The sequence below is a fragment of the Syngnathus typhle genome, linkage group LG16 (genome assembly GCF_033458585.1).
Source record: "Syngnathus typhle isolate RoL2023-S1 ecotype Sweden linkage group LG16, RoL_Styp_1.0, whole genome shotgun sequence".
In the NCBI taxonomy this organism is placed as follows: domain Eukaryota; kingdom Metazoa; phylum Chordata; class Actinopteri; order Syngnathiformes; family Syngnathidae; genus Syngnathus; species Syngnathus typhle.
This window is the reverse complement of record NC_083753.1, coordinates 5,829,479-5,849,125: the sequence shown is the minus strand read 5'-3', so window position 1 is coordinate 5,849,125 and position 19,647 is coordinate 5,829,479. Positions and strand designations below refer to the sequence as shown.

General features: G+C 40.6%; 1 protein-coding gene across 1 annotated transcript in view; it reads left to right on the top strand.

Annotated features, from left to right (window-relative positions):
• The window catches only part of LOC133169747 (leucine-rich repeat and fibronectin type-III domain-containing protein 2), a 49,168-nt gene that overhangs the window by 20,327 nt on the left and 9,194 nt on the right, over positions 1-19,647 (top strand). The window contains exons 2-3 of the mRNA XM_061302177.1: positions 1,000-1,089; positions 10,891-11,004. The gene's annotated coding sequence lies outside the window, so the exon portion shown is untranslated. The remainder of the gene's footprint in view (positions 1-999; positions 1,090-10,890; positions 11,005-19,647) is intronic.

Below are 19,647 nucleotides of genomic sequence, written 5' to 3'. Positions count from 1 at the left end.
GCTCTGTTTGTCTGCAGCAGGTTTCTAATCGTCCATCTTTTGATCCTCAAGAAAGTATATCTTCCCGTAAAGAACTACTGTTCCGCTTGTAAAGAGTAGAATATTGTAATTGTAGGAAAATCCGAGCGTTAACGAGTTAATGCCACCTCATCTAACACCTCGTTATTTTTTCTGCCAATTAACACATCCCTTTGTTTGCAAAGCCTTGTAGTCGGAGGATCACGCTCCCGATGCAGCGGACACGTTCATGTACGAATTACACCGCAACCGACATACGCAATGCGCTACAATGGAGGAGCCCTTTGCAATGTGAAGCCTCCTCACCTTTAGGCTGCTGGTTAGCAGTTAACATTGTGCTGGGGTGCTGCAGCTCTCAAAAGGGTCTGCATGGGCACTCTCAGACTCTTGAGCGCCAAGAGCAAGGCCGGTGTAGTGCCGTCCCTGGCCAAGAGCTGAGTATTGTCACTTGGAGCGACTCCAAGGAACTTGCGATGTCGACACGAGGCATATTTAGTTTCCGCTTATGTAGCATCGATTAAATTCTGGCTCATTTGCTCATTCACTAATGACAACGCTCATTAGTATTAAACAACAAAATGAAGGCATACAATGTGCAAAAGCGTTGCTGCAATAATAATTCATAATAATATATGCATGCTCCCAGTTGTTGTGGCGTTGGAATTTGATTCATATAAGTGCACTGGCATCTTTATTCTTAATGGAACATGCACCAAACTGGACTTCCTTTCCATCAACATCAACAGACTAACTCTGTGAGTTTTCCCATTTTGCCTTCTTTCTCGTTGTTACTGTAGATTTCCTTTCAAATGATAACTTCATCCAAAAACCTGACTAGAGTATTTCAACATAACGCTAGCGGTGAAAAGGAATCCAAGTATCAGGGGTTGAGCATCCATATCCCGCATTCCCTCTTAAAGGACGAGGATTGCATGTGACACTGTGACCACTTCTCATTCTCTGCTTCTCTCCTCCATGCAGGTTTGAGGGTGAACTGATGAGGTGCTTTACTTCTTCTTCTTCTTCTTCAGCACACAGAGACTTGTTTTCTGTCCACAGTGGGAATTCAAGGTCAGTGCATACTGCAGACATAGTCAGTCAGTCAGTCGGGCTTACACGTATATTCTGTATTTACAGTATCTTCAAGGTTTTGTTTGTTGTGTTTAAAACCATACAAATCTTATTTTATCAACTAAAGTACGGTATCTTGACCACGGTTTGCCTCAAAAATGGTTTGATCCACCCCATCCCTCGGACGCCATGAGATTGAATACAAAGTATGCTTCAGGAGGCCATCGATGGCTTGAAGTGTTGCCCAAAACTAAGGTCAATGTTGTATTTATTATTTGCAATAACGCTCAGTTGATTTATTCCGTGTTTGGCAGAAAATCCTTTTATTTTCTTCAAGGCGAGATCTCAGCTGCAGTGCCATTTGAAGAATGAGCCTGTAACAGATGTTTATGTTCACATTTGCACTTTAGTGCTCCAGCATTCATTTTCTTGGAGTCTGAAGAAACCTGGAGCAATGTTTTTATGTATATTTGAGATTTTGCAAATATTTCTACGCACTTTTTGTTTTTTTGCTTCTTTTTGGTGCTTGCATAGCATGTGTCAAACAAATGTCGACTTTTTATCCATCCAACTTTTCTCAGTGGGGAGGAGAACTGAGTTTAATTGCTTCCCCACAGATTGCAGCCTCGCAAAGAAACTGGGTTAATTGCAAAAAAAGTGAGCGCCAATTGTGACCTTCACCGAATACTGCCAATTATACTCAGCCCCAATGTGGCGAGAGACTCACTAACCATTGAAGTTATATCATTGTGTAATAGCCTTTAGAAGCGTTGGGGTTATGACACAAAATGCCATTATGGAATTGGTGTACTGACCTGACTATTTGCAAGAAAACTTTGGCTGCATAGATAAATGTGTTTATTGTGATTTAAAAAAAAAAAATGTATGGTGGCTTTGTTGGTGTCTTTGGGAATCAGATCCGAGTCATCACTGCCAGTTACACAATACAAGCAAATTGTGACAAGATGCTCAGGCAAAGGCGAAAGCACTAGTGAAAAGCGAGGTCAGATTTTGACAGCTTTACTTTGGCTAAGCGAACTTGCTAACCGCAGCGTAATTGGCTGAAATGAAATCACAAACTTCAAGACTGTTAATTGGTCTGATGGGGAACGTGTGATCACACTGGCCATGTGTTGTCTGTGCTGTGGCAAATCTTAAACACATTTCAGCTGAATTGCTGGCTTCCAGCTGTTCCAGCTTAAACATTCATTTTTAGATCTCATTTCTATTCAGGCCGCCACTTGTATACTTTTGATTCATTAGAAAACATTTTGTTGAAATTGTATCAGCTTTGACAAACTGCTTTAATCAAAGCTACTCAAAAGTAGATAAAAGGCCCGTTAATTCAATATTCTCAATATGCTTCTTGAAAAAAAAAAACTCCACTTATTTTGACCTTACCATTTCATTACTCTCACTTGAATCCCATTACATCCTTTTATAACATGTTGCATCAGAGTTATTTGTGAATGTATTAGCGTGTCTCTATTGACAGTGCTCAAATGAGATCTTCCCAGCACAGTGGAGTGCTTTTGCAGCTTTGAATAGGAACTGAATTCACCTCTTTTTTTTACCTAACATGTAAGAAACTCACTGGTGATGCATTACTAGCATAAGTAAACTTTTTTTTTTAAAAATACCCTCAAAAATGGCATCCCCTTCAGTCTCATGGATGCTATAAAGACAAACACAAGCTCTGTCGATAGTCCTTATTATTAGAACAGAAGAAAATAGGTATTTGGGGACTTGCTGACTAGAGGTGCGTGTGGGTGCTGTGTTTAGCTGACATGTTTTATTACTCCTTTTGTTTGCCAAGAAACAGTCCTGCCTGAAGGGAAGAACACATTTGCTATGCTAAACAAAAGATGCTCTCTTACAACAGCGACATCATCCACAATGGAAAATGCAAAATGGATCAGATCTTTCCATGTCACATTGTGGAGTGGAGTGGAACCCTCAGTGGACTGATTGTCCCACATTGTCATTTATTTTTAAGCTCAAATCAATTTACCGCTGTGATTTTGTCAAAGCCGCTGTCTAATTAGCTCCCCCAAACATGATAGCCTGTCTTAATACTTTGATTTGTATTTCATAAATGCCACACAAGAATGGTGTTAAGGAAGGACGCATTCACATTTTGGTGAGATGAAATATTGATCTATTGCTTTTCATTTATATATTGCCAGCATACAGCATCAATACACAAAATCAGTAAAAGGGAGTGCGGTTCTTCAGGTGGACATGCTGTTAGTGTCAATAAAATACAATACAATAATCTCAATGACCTCACTGGTTGGATGGTGGAGTGCAAAATGTCCTTTAAAGGCCAAAATGGTACATTCTGCAGCAGAAGTAAATCCGACTCGCTGTTGTGAAAATAGGTATGCCGCCAATTTCTTTCAACAATACAGACATGCTTAGTTCCTTCTGCAGACATAGTTCCTTCAGAGGCGCTGGGATTTGAAGAGCTCTATTGAAAATGTAGAAAACTTCCTTTTACTTTAGAAATGACCCAAGAACATTAAGTTGTTTGAAATCAATCAAACGCGACAGTCAAACAATCCCTGCAATCTTTTGCAGATTATATAAAAAGTGCTTTATAAAAGTGTCACAGTGTGTGCTGCACTTTTGTGCCTCTTCTTTCTGAGCTTTGAGAAAATGTGTGGATGCTAAATTCTATGAATGCCAACCTCAATCTCTATTATTAAACTTGTCCCAAAACTGTCAACACAAGCAGATGGAACCATAGAAAAAGTTCAGTTGCAGTTAAATTTCACTCTTCGCGTCATCAAGAATGTTTTGCTCGTCCAAGTGGTCCTGTGAAAATGTGCGCACAACCAGTGAGCTATTTCAATTTGACCTGTTTTTTTTGGTGTCAGCTCTTTAATCAAAGGTGTCGTTTCCCAATCTTGCGACAATTGCCGAGGCAGTTGGTCCTGTTGTGTTTCTCATCTGATAGCCACCACTATTTTTGTCGCAGGCTGCAAATAAAGTGGCATATGTGATTATTTCTTTTTTTCCTTCCATTAATACTTCAGAGATTCACAGGGTTGGTTCATGTTGTTTTTCGAGCTAACCGCCAGTATTTACCTGTGAGGAAACAAATCAAATGAATTCAAATGAATCCAGAATAATGATGTCAAATCATTTGATGTACTGCGAACATCCTAAGATTTTGGGCAAAATGTTTTTTTTCTCTATTATGTTCCAAATATTTAAAATAATTGGAGTGAGTGAATTACATTTCGTTAAAAGCTGAGCCTGTGCTGTGATGGCCCAAAACATTCAACTGTGATGTCATGATGCGGGCTACAAGTGGCCCCCGCGCCACCATTTTGATAGCTAGCGGAGCCCTAACCGATGGCATGGAAGGCAGTAAATGTAGCTATTGCACTCTTTGATCATATCAACAGGTAGCAATCTTGCAGGCTTTGTACAAGAGCTTTAAAGGCTGCAACGGTCACAACTGCACTATTTGGGGATTCTTTAAACGGAGATAGCAGAGATTTTCCTGGTCGAAATGGAATTTGTTAGTCATTTCCTAACTACTAGCTTGTTCTTTAGAATTGCTTATAAGTCAGCTTTAGAATAATGTATGGATTCACCTGCAGTGCATGCTTGATTACACTCATTTACATAAATAGGAAGTAATGGTAGTTAGTACAAGTATTAACATTAAAATCAGAGTATATACAAAAGACCCATGAAATGAAATGGATGCTTTATTACGCTTCAGTCAGTCAGTCTCTGTAACAGGAAGGAGCTCATATGGTCCATTATTAATCGACTGGCCTTTGAGATAGTGTCGTACTTCCACTTTTGTTTTTATCTTCATCACCTTGTCAGGGCAAAGGATTATTGTGATGCAGAATTCTCCTTGCCAGTTGACTTAGAATGCCAAAAGCATTCACTGCCACTGCTCTGCTGGCTCAGAGGATTCAGTAATTGAATATCCTTTGATGACGGCCCACTTAGCAGCGAGGAAATGGCTTCGGGAGGTCAAAACGGAGAGGCAGGGGGGGGGGGGGGGGGGCATGCATCATCCCTCAAAACATATTAGTTCCTGTGGCTGAGCCTGGCAGAAAGAAAAACAATGTGGGAGAAAGTTAATCATAATAATAATTAATAATGATAAAGAAGAATCACTTTAATGGACAAGCCTGTGCACAGCATGTCCCCGTCAGTATTTCAGTACAGACAGTGATTTGACAGATCTTAGAAATAATCATTGATTGCGGGCTCTCCAATCATGTCCCGGATAACAATCATATTCACTGGGAAGAAAAGTGGAAATGAGCAACACATTTCTTTGTAACCAGGCAACACTTCTCGGAAATTCACCGTCTCAGAATTGGCCGTTTGTTATTCCTTTCCTTTATCACTGGAGATTGATTTACTGCAGGCCAAAGACGTGCATCAGAGCAATTCAGCTTTTTTCAAAACATGTTTACCTCAGCAGCCATCAACATTTTTCGATGTGCGTTGTCCACCTAGTCTTTACTTAACAGTGCAATAAATAAGTACATAGAGCAGAAATCAATGCACTCACCAAAATTGAGGCCACTTTTATTTTGTCTAGACTGGCTGCATTCACCAATACTTCTTTCATACAACCTCAGAAATGTTCTTGACAAAAGGTTATATGCACTCCCACTCATCATAATACAGCATCACTGTTCTGTAATATCAAATACCGTATTTTCCGGACTATAAGGCGCACCGGACGATAAGGCGCACCTTCAATGAATGGCCCATTTTAAAACTTAATCCTTATATAAGGCGCACCGGACTATAAGGCGCACCATTAATGCATCATGTCAGATTTTTAATCCAAATGAAATCATTCTCCATTTTATCTTTTTTATTTCAACTTCAGATGCAACAAATGACTTTATAAGTCTATATAATAATGATCCATAGTCTTTTTGATTCATGATTCATAGTCTTCAGCAGGCCACTTATGCTTGATTTCATGACACAATGCTTTGGGCAAGTTTGAATTTAGGAATTTAGTCCATATATAAGGCGCACTGGACTATAAGGCGCACTGTTGGATTTTGAGAAGATTTTAGGTTTTTAGGTGCGCCTTATAGTCCGGAAAATACGGTAAGTCAAATAATGAGTTGCACGAGGTTGCAATTTTGAACTTGATTTAAGTGTGATGATCAAAATAATAGTGGGTTGATTTTCTCCCCACCTTTATTGTTTACTCAATAGTTAACCCCTTAATAGCCCAAGGCTTGTCCATTGCTAATCACACAAGGTGCCAGCGCTGACTAGATACTAGTAGACTGAGTCTAATTCCAGCAATCAATTATTTGTCTACACGTTGCAAGGGAATAATTAAGAGCATACGTATGTACTGTTGAGTGCATACATTAGCAGTGACTGCATTCTGCCTACACAACCTTTTTGACTGACGAGCATTAGCTTGAGAGGTCTAGTCAGATACTTCTTTGTTCTCTGAGTTATGTAAGTCAGACCGACAAAACCATTCTTCAGTAGAAAAATAAAATCAAGCAGTCTTTATTATATAATAATAATAATATATTCATTTACTGGTTAAATGAAATGGCTTTTCCAATTTCCAAAATGTATGCAGCTGGCTTTTGTTGGAATGTAAGAACACTTTGTTTTATTGATCAAAGCATCATTGATAAACCAATGGAGTTTTTTTTTTTTCTGCACCTAATTAAAAGATGACACACTTTAAGTCAGACTACCAAACATCAGCTCATGCAAATGTGGAACAGCTTTTCATTGGCCTCAACTACGCAACTCTCTGTGAGCTGAGGCTAAAAATATAATTGGCCCTGTTTCCTCATCGCTTCCTCCTTTGGGAAGTTTCTGCTATATAATAGCTGCTTTCACAATGTGCATAGGAAACAAACAAGTCCTTTATCAATCTTCAGCCCATCTTTTCATTAAATTCTTAACTTTTCCTTGTGGCTGTGTTGGGAGTTCTTTCGCCATCTGGGCCCAGCTCTCAGGTTGATAAAGAAAAAGGCACAAGTTAGTTTGACCCGTAAAAATAGAAGCCCGTCAAGCACCTGAGCCGACCAGAGAACCCAGTCTCGTCACATATGCAGCGAGTCCTTCTGCGAACTTGTTTCCAATCATTTGAAAATATACTGCTGAAAATATCAGTGATCCTAGTCAGTGATGATGCAGCCAGCCATGCCGGTAGATGCTTTTGATCAACGTTCACCCTATATCACATATCTGCACAATCAAATAAGCTCTGTGTTGTGAGATGATTTGCTATTGCCTGGGACTGTCAGAGATTAAATATGGTGCTTAGGCTTTGTAGTGTGAAGGACTGCATCTTAATGGGAAATTACAAGCTTCTCGAAAAATGATCGAGTATGTTTGGCTCCAATAATGAACATTCAATTGATGGATCACTTATGAGGTCCCATTTAATGTATCTAATGTGTCTGTCGCTATACTTTGACCTGCACTTGAGGAACAATGTCTTTAGAAAATCACAACAGGAAACTACAGTCAGCCTTTGTTCATTTCATAATCTGAATATGTTTGTTGTGCAACGGAATAATTATATTACTATAATTATGACTGACTATATATGTTATATCATTAGATTATTAATCATAATGATTTATATGATATGGAGTAATAATTGGTCCTTCTATTTTCTGTTTTAGCCATTTTCCGGGCACACGCAGTATGGAAACATTCGAAGCTTCCAGTTACACATTTACAAGACAGCAATTTAGAGCTTGTGCGTGCTTGCATTTGTGTCTGTCATGATACATTAGGAACATGTGCTTGATGGACAGCTGTTGACAGAATGCTTTAACTTACTTTTCAAGGTTGAGGAGGAAGGGCGGGGGGATCATTTTGACCCACACAGTTCTCCAATAAATATTTTGAGATGTCAAGCATAAAAAATGTGTCAACTTCCCTCTTCTTTTCTGATTAACCCTGACAAGAAGCACAATCGGGTGGCTGCCTGTCGCACTGAAGCACTTTGCTGCTGAGATAAGGCCGGTGGCATTGAAAACTCCAGTTCCAGGAAGTCAACGCCGGATGAAAACTTTTTGTTTTTGATCTAAAATCGGCATATTTATTTAAAAGTGTCTACTATATTTCTTCCCCAAAAGATGGCATTTACTCACCCAAGGGAGGCGCCATTTTTGCTCTCTATGACTTGACTTCTGAATCAGTTGTTTGTTTCCATCTGTAGTTAATGTGTGTCAAGCCGAGAGATAAATGACATGGCAAATGCCCAACAATGGCTTCCACGAGCTGCTGCAGAGCTAAAGATAGAAGCAAGCACAGCACAGGCTTCATCAGCCCGCGTACTGTCTTCTTCTTCTACATGCTGGCCTAAAAACGGAGAAAAAGAACAATTTCCCAAGCCTCAAGAATGCGGTTTAATGGCTTGCTCTTGCACAACATCGATTATGCATGTAGCAATGCTATCCTGAACGCACCATATATGTTTAAAAATGCGTGCCATTTCTAGACACAGGAGAAAGAGTGAAGTTTGATTGCAGGCATAATATGGCTTCATATACCCTTTGAACTTTTTTTGAACTCGAGTGTTTTGTTGTCGTTGATATTTGATGTGCTGGACCAACAAAATTGTGAAGTGGAATGAATGTAAAAGTGAACATGTGACAAGCGGGGTGCCCATTTGTATTCAGCCCCTGTACTCTGATACGGCTGCTCTCTGGAAGTCAAAAACAAACTGGTTCAAAATCAGCTCAAAATGATATAGTATGGTTTAAATCAAACCATCCCGCTGTGTGCTCTGAATAAATAAAGATTGTTCACTCACCCCTGAGTGCGCAAGAGATTGCTGAATGACAATGGATGCATATAATTTGTCGATTTTTAATTTGTCTAAACTAAGCATGGCCTCAGCGAGGATGGCGCTTTTCCCCTCTTTGTTGATTGACCTTCCGTTAAACGTTGGGCAAAGCGCCTCGGTCTCCATCTTAAAAGTTGCAATTTCATTGGCTTTCCGCTCAGCATGAGACGCAGCCTTGTTTTAGTGTTTTATTGATTTGACTCTTTTTGTGTTGTGAATTTGTTTTAATGTCTTTGTTTTTAGCTGTCTGATTGATACTTTATGGATAACACTTTGTATGCAGCTGCTGTTGTTTTTATAGCGCTCTATAAATCAAGTCGAGTTGACTTGAAACCTTTTCCCATTAAAAAAAAAAACAATTGACAGAAGTAACAGGAAAAAGAAAAATCAACAAAATAATGAACTGTCCCTGTGAAACAAAACTCAGCTTGTGCACTTTTGAAACTGACGCAGTTGAATTCCTTCATGGCTCCAATCCACCCTTTTCTTGACCTAATTAAGTCATGGCTTCATGGAATAAAATGAGTTCATCACCTTCATTGATTTGAATTGTCTATTTATGAATGCGTATCAATCAATGCCATTCAATGAGACATGCTCAGCACTTATTGCAGACAAAAAAACAACAACAATCAAGCAAAGAGCAGGGCTGACCACCAACCTGGGTGAAAGCTCATCTCCAAATCCCTTTCGACAGATGGAGTCAAGGTATACGTAGCAGCCTGCCAAGTTATCGTCAGGGGTCTGTTTGCCAAGAGAGATTGGATCTGATTGAGAGGAACATTACACCGGTCCTTTGATGATCAGATGATTTAACTTGCTGCACTAGTCGGCATAATAATGATCACATTAGAATATGCATGTCCTGTGCCGAGCGCAGATAGTTGTGAAAGGCAAGACAAAGTCAGCCTTTGCTGCATATTAAATGTTATCTTTTAGGAGTGCACCTCAGACTAATGAGGGGCATTCCACTGTTAAACGCTATTGACAAAAGTCCTGTGGTCTCACATTTGCCAGCTTCCAAATTTGGAGGATTTTGCGACTGCAGATGACCTTGTGGATACGATACAAAGAGCTAATAAGGAATTTCGGAACATTGCGTCGTCGCACAATTGGGGGAAACCTTAGCTCCTATGTGCCGTGTTTGGCTCCATCACACTGACCGTAAGCCAGAGTGACAGCTATTGACGACCTACAGTATTTAACTTGTACTATGCCGACAGCTACGTCTCAATTACACGGTGTGAAATTGTAACTGTCTGGAAAGTGGTTCAACTTTTACAGCTTCATGCCTCTTTGCACTTAAACAATATGTCAAGCTTGCCATCAGGCACTTTGGGCTTTGGCTGAAGTGCCAAGAGAAATGCAGCTTGCAGCCTCTGGAATCCCATTAAGTTTCCACCATATGCGCACACTTGGCAAAAGCTAACCACTGCAACCAAAGGACCCTACTAATTAGAAAAGGTGATATGATCTTTTGTATTCGCACATTGCATTGGAGCTACAGTATATGTTGCTTCGATCAGTGCCATTTCTGTAATTGTGGAACAACAATGGAAGATCATTTGCTGTGATAGCATCATATTCACTCCTCGCGTCGCGTCCTTGACCACCGGCAAAGTCATTCACCTGCTCGTGAAATTGTTTATTACTACGTGGGCCATTTGTCATGAGGGCAAATCAAGCATGCACATCCGGGTGGACGTTGTTCTTGTCAGATAGATGAAACCATTGCTCGGTTACTTGTGAAGGCTCGGCTCGGGAATTATCCCACAACGTATCGTCTGTGCTGCTATCGCAGAAACATGTCACAGAGTGGAAAATTACACCGCAGTTTCAATTTACAGGGAGTCGCCGTCTTTGGAAGAAGCTTTCAGGTCTTTGCTTTCCTCAGAATTGCTTTGTTGCTTGATGATTCCATGAGAGTGTATTTCAATTCTCTCCTGCCTTTTTTCCTCTTTCAGGTGACCCGGCAGAAGTGTGACTTTGACCAAGACAAGGAACCTAATCTGCCTCCAACTTTGACATCACCAATATGTCTCTGGATACTTGAGTCGAGCAAACAAGTTACGATCACTGTGAGTATGGAGCAGAAGCCTACTTTCTTGCAAAATCGTTTATACGTCACTTATCATATTGGTCGTGGCCAAATGGATGTTTTGTCGAGACTGGTGTACAGATACATGGCATTTGGCCAACGGTTAACCTTTGTTGTATCATTAGACTTCTATCAGCTCGTGTTGGGAGAATCGGGGAGTCGAATAGCACCGTGAATTAATTGGAAAGGGGGACGGAACACATTTAGTTCTCAGTTTCAGTGACACCTTTCATTCAAACAATATCATTAGGTATTTTATTAGTTCATGTCAGTATTACCGTAAATTCCGGACTATAAGCCGCACCGGACTATAAGCCGCACCAGCTAAAATTGGGGGATATTTTAGTTTTTTTCTTATATAAGCCGCACCGGACTATAAGCCGCACGTGCACACGCGTCTTTTTACAAGGAAAGACCGTTCACAGAAAGCCTTTTTAAAGTTTTAATAACATACTTTAACATGTCTTTCTAAACACTGCCTGTGACGAAGGGTTTAGAGCCCTTTGACGCAGGTCACCTAGCGTGCATTCCTACTAAAGCTCATTATAGTCACAAGCAACACAGCCAGAATAAGCAGCAGCCATAGTAGTGTTTCAAAATAGTATTTTTGTTGTTGTTTTTTTCTTCAAGATACCACACTGTATAAAAGTGATCAAGTCATCACAAAAATCACGAAAATAATCCTTATATAAACCGCACCTGACTATAAGCCGCAACGTTCAAAATTTTGGAAAAAAGTCGCGGCTTATAGTCCGGAATTTACGGTATATCAAAAGATGTCAGGTCGTTTCTTTGCGACGTGTCAATAAATACTCGACACCCAATCGAGTGCGTATGCCAATAAAAGTGATTGCGTTGAACACAACATACATGCTTTATCCCCATAAAACAAAACAAATTCGACTTGACTGAAATGTGACACTCTTAATCTAATCCTCTTACATGCCATTGTACTTTTGTCTATCCCGATTAAATGATACAAATCAGCGAGTGGGTGAAAAACTCGGCAAAAGCCAACGTATTCTGATATACAAAGTTGGATTAGGGTCTTAAGCCATTTGCCCAGACTCTTTCCCTTCTTATTCTATCCATCAGCCCTTTCTTTCTGTGAGGAAAATTGGCACCATTTACTGCTGTCACTGCAGGCCTGATTGTCTCCTTTTATCAAAGGGACAAAGCTGGTGTGACATTGAAATGATCTTTGCTTGTTTCAAATTTACTTTCTGGAGGAAGAAAAACAGATAAGGGCTTCGAGTAGGCAGTAGCAAGTCGGGAGGAAAAAATGGATTGCAATGAGTGGGACAGTTGGTGGAAAGATAAAATGCAATTTGCCCGGGAAATTGTGTTGATATTGTTCAAACGTGTCAGGTAGGTGTTGACCACCTCCAGGGTTTTCCCCCCTGGGAGTGATCCAATATCGACTTGATTGCTTGCCGGAAAATCGGAAAAGGTGGCCACCGACCGTTACCTTCTCATTGAAATGATACCATAAAAACAGAAATACATTGCCAAAAACAATCCACTTAATTCTCACTGTAGGATTTCAGATGTCTCACTTTAAAAAAAAAAAAAAAAAAAACACTATGTATTGATTTATTTATTTATTTACATTCTATTATACATTTTAGTAACTTAGAGGCATTTTACATTTCCTGAGCAATGCACTTGTTTCTGTCTAACCATCCAGCTCCAGTCAAATATTGTAGTTGTGAAGAGCAGCACTACAGCTTTATGTTAACAATGCAGTAAAGCTCAAACGTAAAATATATATCATGTATTATAAAGCGGCTACAGCACAATTAAAAGTAATGAAATGCTCCACGGTAACCGTTATGAGAAACCAACCGTGCTTGTTGTAGCTGACAAAAAAAGGTCTTCCAAAACCGGTTCCAGTTCAGGGGAAGGCACAGAACCCAAAGTGCACTTATAAAAATCCTCATTTACTAGTGTTGTACCTGGGGGAAGAAGCCAAACTCCCGACTGATTAATTCATTTATTTACAGATAATTAAGCAGAATGATTTTAGTGGTGCCGCCACAAAAGCCCGAGAGAATACTTGCGCTAATTAAAACTCCGCTTTGGCTGATGAATATTTAAGAAAATCATTTTAGAAAATGCTTTGGTTGCATTGTGGGTAATGGTATTAACAGTATAGCGCGTCCGTGCCACACAAAGGAGCTTTACGATCCGAATTTGGCTCATTTATATCATTCAAATCATATTGAGTGCGCTTCTGGTATGAGCTGCTAGGGCAATTCTAATGAGACTGTGAAACTTGCTGATGAGACTGTACAAGTTCATATGAGATTATTATCCAATTGTGAGACAGACTACTTTGATGGCTTCTTGTTTATCATATCATAATGCATTTTTTATGCATTTACAGCGGAAAGTGGTGGCATGCTAATTGAAGTTGCCAATGGCGCCTGAAAGATTTCAGAGAGCTTTGTTGATCTTAATTATGATTAAAAGCGGCATGTTCTGTTTCAGAAAATGTTATTTCCCGTCTGCCTCATCTGCTAAAATAAGACAGTGATCAATTATTTTTTCTTGCTCGATGTCAATGAAACAGATGACAGCGTTTGTACAAAAAATGAAGCAAGACTCAAAAGAAGATGAAGTATATAATCTTACACGATTTATTTGAACTGTGGCTACTTTTAGCCTCGACGGGGGTTGTTGTTCCCCCAAGTGAAACCTAAACAAAGTCTATAAAACAGCTTTATTGCTTCATGGCGGATTGTCAAGGTCACTGAGACTCCCACACATTATCAGTGAGAGCTAAGAAAAAAGAAATGAAGGTAGAAATGGAGCTTTCATGGTGATGCCCAGCTAGCTGCCTTTCACCAAACCCAATTTGAGGTCATTTTATCATCGAGTACTGCTTTTACTGGAGCTATTTCTTGGATTTCAACGTCAAATCCATTTATGTAACTCTCTAACTGTTTCTCAATTGAACGTGGTCATATAAAATAGACAAATATGATCCAGTTGACAATGGTTGAGTGTTCAAGGTTTTTTTTGGCTTCTGGAGAGGGAATAGGGCCCGTGCCAGTGTTATGCTTTTTTTTTTTTATCTCTTTGATAAACTAAAGTATCATCAACAATGTTGCAAATTATGCACAAAAAGAAAATGGGTGTCCATTGGTGATGGTTGGATGGATGGATGGATGGACGGATGGACGGACGGACGGACAGTCTGTCACTGGGTGAGAATGCCCACGTCTGATTATCACTATTCAAATCTGGCTTGTACTGGATAGTATGAAAAGCCAATAAGCAGAAATCCGCCAGCTTCCTCGCGAGCACGGCAAATGTTATCTGCAGCGATAACAACCATGTGCGTTGTCCTATCTGTTGCTGCTCTCTGAACCGGCCGCCGCCGCCGCCGCCGCTGCTGGCTGCACAAGTGACCACAGAAGTCTCATGCGCGACATAATCACCATGTGTGAATTGGATGAAGACTTTTCTCATGGGCAATAGCAAGAGCCTTGTGGAAAATGAGATTACACCTCTGCACAGCAGTTACAGTGGGTGAGACGCTTGCAGAAAGATGCTCGGCGTTTTGTTTTTTCGCGAGGTGGAGGAGTGATAAGAGTGTTTGTGTGGGTTCGGGCTTTGACTGAGGGCATTTGTATGCAATATATGTAGGTCATTTTTTTGTTGTAATTCTAGCAACACAATGCTATTTTAAAAGGGAATTACTGACAGAAATAACAGCAGAGGTGTCAAGTAAAAACCCTGCCACACTTTGGCTTTGGCTTTGGCTTTTTTGGGTGGTTCCAATCAAGCGAGCTCGCCGCCAAATGGGCTCCCGGGAGCGAGCTGGTTTCATTGCAAGCACCTGTGGATAAAAGCAAACTACGGCATCATTTCTACTTTGGCCATCTCTCATTTGACACCACAACATTTTGACCACTTGCGCAATGCAGTGATATAAAAAAGAAAAATACTCTTCTGCCGATAGAAAATACCATAAGATGTTTTCAGCACCTCTTTGACAGTGTCAATTAATACTGGTATTTATGTATTACCTCCAAAATAAAGATCCAAAAGATCATCTTAATTAGTCAGGCATTGAAAATTCGGTCAGCATCCTTTTTTGACTGTTATGTTCGTCCTTGTCGCCTCAGTCACTTCAAAACTAAAGAATTGCATGAAAAAACACCATTTAAATGGACTTGATGATCAATGCTTACTGTCCTTGAGAGCAACTCAAGTAAATATCACAGTAATGATGAGCGTCAAGTTTCTTCATTAGATCCTTCTTGCTACAGTCAGGGTCAGTCTACGTATGTGCTGTTATTGTCTCTGAAGTAATCATGCGGTGCATCCTAGGAACGGCGGGATTGACAGCCTGGGAACAGGCAGGGCAGGGACCCGTTCAAATTGAGCCTTAGATTGTTCTTTTGAAGGGCGCTACTGTCGACAGAAAAGCACCAGAGGAGCCAGTTATGGCCCACAAATCAAAGCGCTGCACATTGGCTCATCACACTGACATTCTCTGCAAGATCACCGGGGATGAAGGAGGGAGGGCGGGCTTGTCTTGGTTTATCCAGACTGCGCCAAGTCTGACCGGAGAATTAGGTGCGTTATGAGCCCCCTGAGTTGAGCTAATATGTGGGAGAATGTACCGTATAGACATTTGGGCATCCTTTGCGGGTGCTCTTACACAATTTGGAAGACAAACATTTTCATCTTAAGACACGAATACAAGTTCACTCACAACTCAGAACATCCACGCTTATTTGCAAAGCAAACACTCAAAGCCACTCTGGGAATGTGTGGTTAGAAAGGCAAACAACTTGCAGGGCTGATTTACCGTTAAAAAAAAAAAAGGGGGGGTGGGGGTGGGGGGGAGAAAACAAGCACACAATACGCGTTTAGTCATTATGGGGATTGCGACGCTTGGGAGTCCAAGCCCTGCTGTGCTTTCTTAATTTCCCAAAGAACAATCTAACCTCCTCTACCGCCTACAATGTGCTTAAAGAGATTTTCCCAAGCCTTTGGTCGTGAAGCAGATAATGAATTCGAAATGGTAGATTCTGTGGTTAATTAACAATTTTCTCACAAATATGCACTGTATTAAATAGCAAGACTCTCACCTTAGCTGGGCTGAGAGTTGAAATATTGGATTTCTGAAGCACAGTGCTTTATCTATGTGCTCCTGGAAATCTCCCCTTGTCAAAAGAAGTAATGAGCAGTCGATGAGGATCAATAAATGAGTTTCAGGGTTAGTGATTTCACTCTGGTGATTTTGACAGCGTGCACACTCCTACTGACGGACTTTGGCTGGATGTTAGGTTTTAATCATTTGACTCACTTGTTTCTGGTCGGTGCAGCTAGAAAATGAGAGCACTGACAGATGATGTCATTTGAGGAAAAGCTCCGTTATTCATACAGTCAGAGATAGTTGGCTTCCAGATTGAAATCATCTTCTTCTAAAGGCACCATTCAGCTTGTGTGCTCTCTATCAATCCACAAACAGCTGGCCATGACCTTACGCGCTAACCTCACCAAGCACAGCACAGAACACACAAATTATTCATTAACCATTCCTCTGCTGACTTCAATGTTTAGCGCTCATATAACATTTAGAGTGACATTCTGCGTGTCTTCCGGGTCCATATTACTCTGGCTCTCCTTAATTGCTTCAACAGATCAAAATAGACTTAAGTCAGTGTTTGCAAACAATTCCCGCTGTCAATTGCATGGAACCAAAAGTCTTATTCTCATATCTAATCTTATTAAATCTTATAAATGGGAGTGTAATATTACCTGAATTTGTTTTTGCATGATTTGAAAGCAGCACAACGTGTTTCATTTATTTTCATTTTCCACCATTTAAAAACAAAACAAGTTGTAAAAATACAAAATCAAAAAATACATTTAATCTGTATTAGAATTTTGCGTCCGAGTGCCTTTGAGAGTATTGTACCGTTCTACTTGTGATAAAAAAAAAAAGAAAAAAACTTTCATGATGGCGGCAGCTTGTATGACCACGTCTCTGTTATCTCCCTCAAACTAAGTGCGACACTTTCCCCCACGTTGTTCTCTAACTGCTGTTTGCATACTAAGCCAAGGACTTAGAAGGGGAAAAAAAAGTTCATTCAGCTGTTGCCAGCAATCACGAATGCACGTTGGTGCTTCTGAGAAACGTGCGCACGTTTGAATGTCAACACGAATAAAAATCCCAAAGCGGAGCACATGACAGAGGAACAAATTTGATGTCTCTGCTTCTCCGCCGTCAGCAGCCTGTCAAAACGTAAACATAGGTGGCATGGTCAGACTGTCGGTTTCACTTGAGAAAGAAAGCTTTTCCACCGTACACATAGAAAATAATAAAAGACGGCCTGTAGGCTTCCGCATACAACGTGTGCTTTGCCGCTGGGCCTGCTCAGTTATGTTGGCACTGCAACAAAGGTAATAGATGAAGCTTGTGATCTGCATCATCCCAACCATTGCCACAAAGATGACATGTGAAACCCATTTTATCCCCTCCCGCTCGTTTTTTTTTTTTCCTTTCACAGAAACAAATCACATTCTGTCAGAAGCTATCTGAAGTTGTCCCTCCTTTCATTCATTCTTAGCCTCTCAGGCATAGTTGGAGAAAAAAAGATTGTCTTGACGCTAGCGATCCACGTTCACTCGGCCTCCCTTTGCTTGGATCGACCGTCCTCTGCAACGTGATCCATTTTCCCTGGTGGATGTTCCTGGGCTGTAGCTCTCATTTCCCCATCCATCCCTCCCTACCAGTCTCTCTCTCTCTCTCTCTCTCTCTCCGCACTGCCTCCTCCCTAATGCATGACTACGTGTTGCGTTGCCCCTTCAGGCTATGTGTGGGATGGTGTTGGAGGCTGGCAGCCTCTGATAAGACAGTGAGTGAGTGAGCTGCTATATTCCGTCTAATTTTTTTGTGGTCAACCAGGAGGACTTAATTAAAAAAAAGAGAGATCACAAAGTTAATGCATCAGCTTTGCATGCCCTTAGGTTAAAATAGTTTTCCACAACTTGCTTTATCTTTCATTCACTTGGAATGTTGTAGGCAGATGACAAGTTCAGCAACTAGTCGCCCGCGGAGAGCCGACGTGTCTCCAGTGGATTCAACTCAAATATCTCCGATGCTCCGTGCAATGGTCGTTCCTGCTTCGTATTAACATCGAGCACCACGCAATAACTCAAAAGCCAACACCTGCAGTACCTCACACCTCACATGGAAGAGAAGGTGTTAATTCATGCTAATTAAGTGTGCAAAAAAAGAAGCAGAGGTGCAGTCATGCAGCGTATACATAAACAAAGCGTTGACAGTTGTGACATGCACAAAATGTTCCTTGCTACCCTTTGCCGCTTACATTGAACCAGCTTCAAGAAAACTTTCCTTTACGACTCGATGAAAGATGAGTAAGCTTTAGTATTGTGATGATATGAGCACCTCCGGCTGGACTCTCTTTCTTTCAACTTTTGAATTAAAAGCTTTCCTCCGTGGACCAACACGGCAAACGTATAGAGGATGTTCAATTGGGCTCCTGAGCCTTCTTAAGGAATACAATGCATATCATCTTCTTCTTGATAGAAAGATCTCCCAGGTTACTCGTTTTACTCTCTCAATTTAGTGTTTGACTTGGACTTGTGGGTATAGGGACTAAGAGTATTCATTCCAAATGGGGAAAGTGTCATCCTGGTGATCATCTCTGTTTGCCTCCTTATGGGAGGGAGAGTGAGGCCTCGTGAAGCAAGCATTGATCGAGGCTTTGCTAAGAATGGAGGAGGAGGGCTGCCAGACTGCCAGACTGGCTGGCTGGCTGGCTTTGTCACTTTTATTGTACAGTATGGATGCTTTGCCTTGACCACACTTGCTTCAAAATAATCACAAAAGCTCCCATTTGCACTAAGCCGCCATACGAAACAGATGAAATATCAAGGGATGACTCATTCCCTGCCCGAGTGTTGATTTTTAACAAATGCATTATTAAGATTTGTTTTAGAGTGGTGGTAACAGAGCAACATTTCATTTTTTCTTTTTTCAGTGGACTTCATAAATAATATTTACATTAACGCATCCAACAGCATAATGTCGGAGCAAGGCAAAATATGAAGCAGCTCTACTACTTTGCTGCAGCGAGTAGGAAACATAGTTTTAATCTGCCTGCCGTTTCCGCTCCAATCTTCTGAGCCCAGCCGTGATACATGTGTTAACTCCAAATGACCTCATTGTCCGCAAGGAGAGGAACGTGCTATTGCACTTGGCTGGAAAGCCAATCGAAAAGATTAAGATACATCACCAATTTATAAATAATCTTGGCTAGGAATATAATGAGGTAGTTCAGTTTCTTACAGGTTATCCTGTTATAAAACACATTTTGAAATTTTGATTTATGATATATTCAGACACTAATGATTGGGCCGCCAACATGTTGAAAGCAAGACCAGTGAATATTTTTAAAAAAAATGATAAGGAGAACTGATGCAGTTATTATTTTTTCTTTTTTTTTTAGCCTAATTAAACCTCATTTGACTCATTTTGCCTCAAGTGTTAAGGCTGTATCTGCCCCCTCCCCATTTGTACATACACGGCTCCAAATGAATTAATTTCATTCTCTCGATAATTGTTTCCACACCTTTT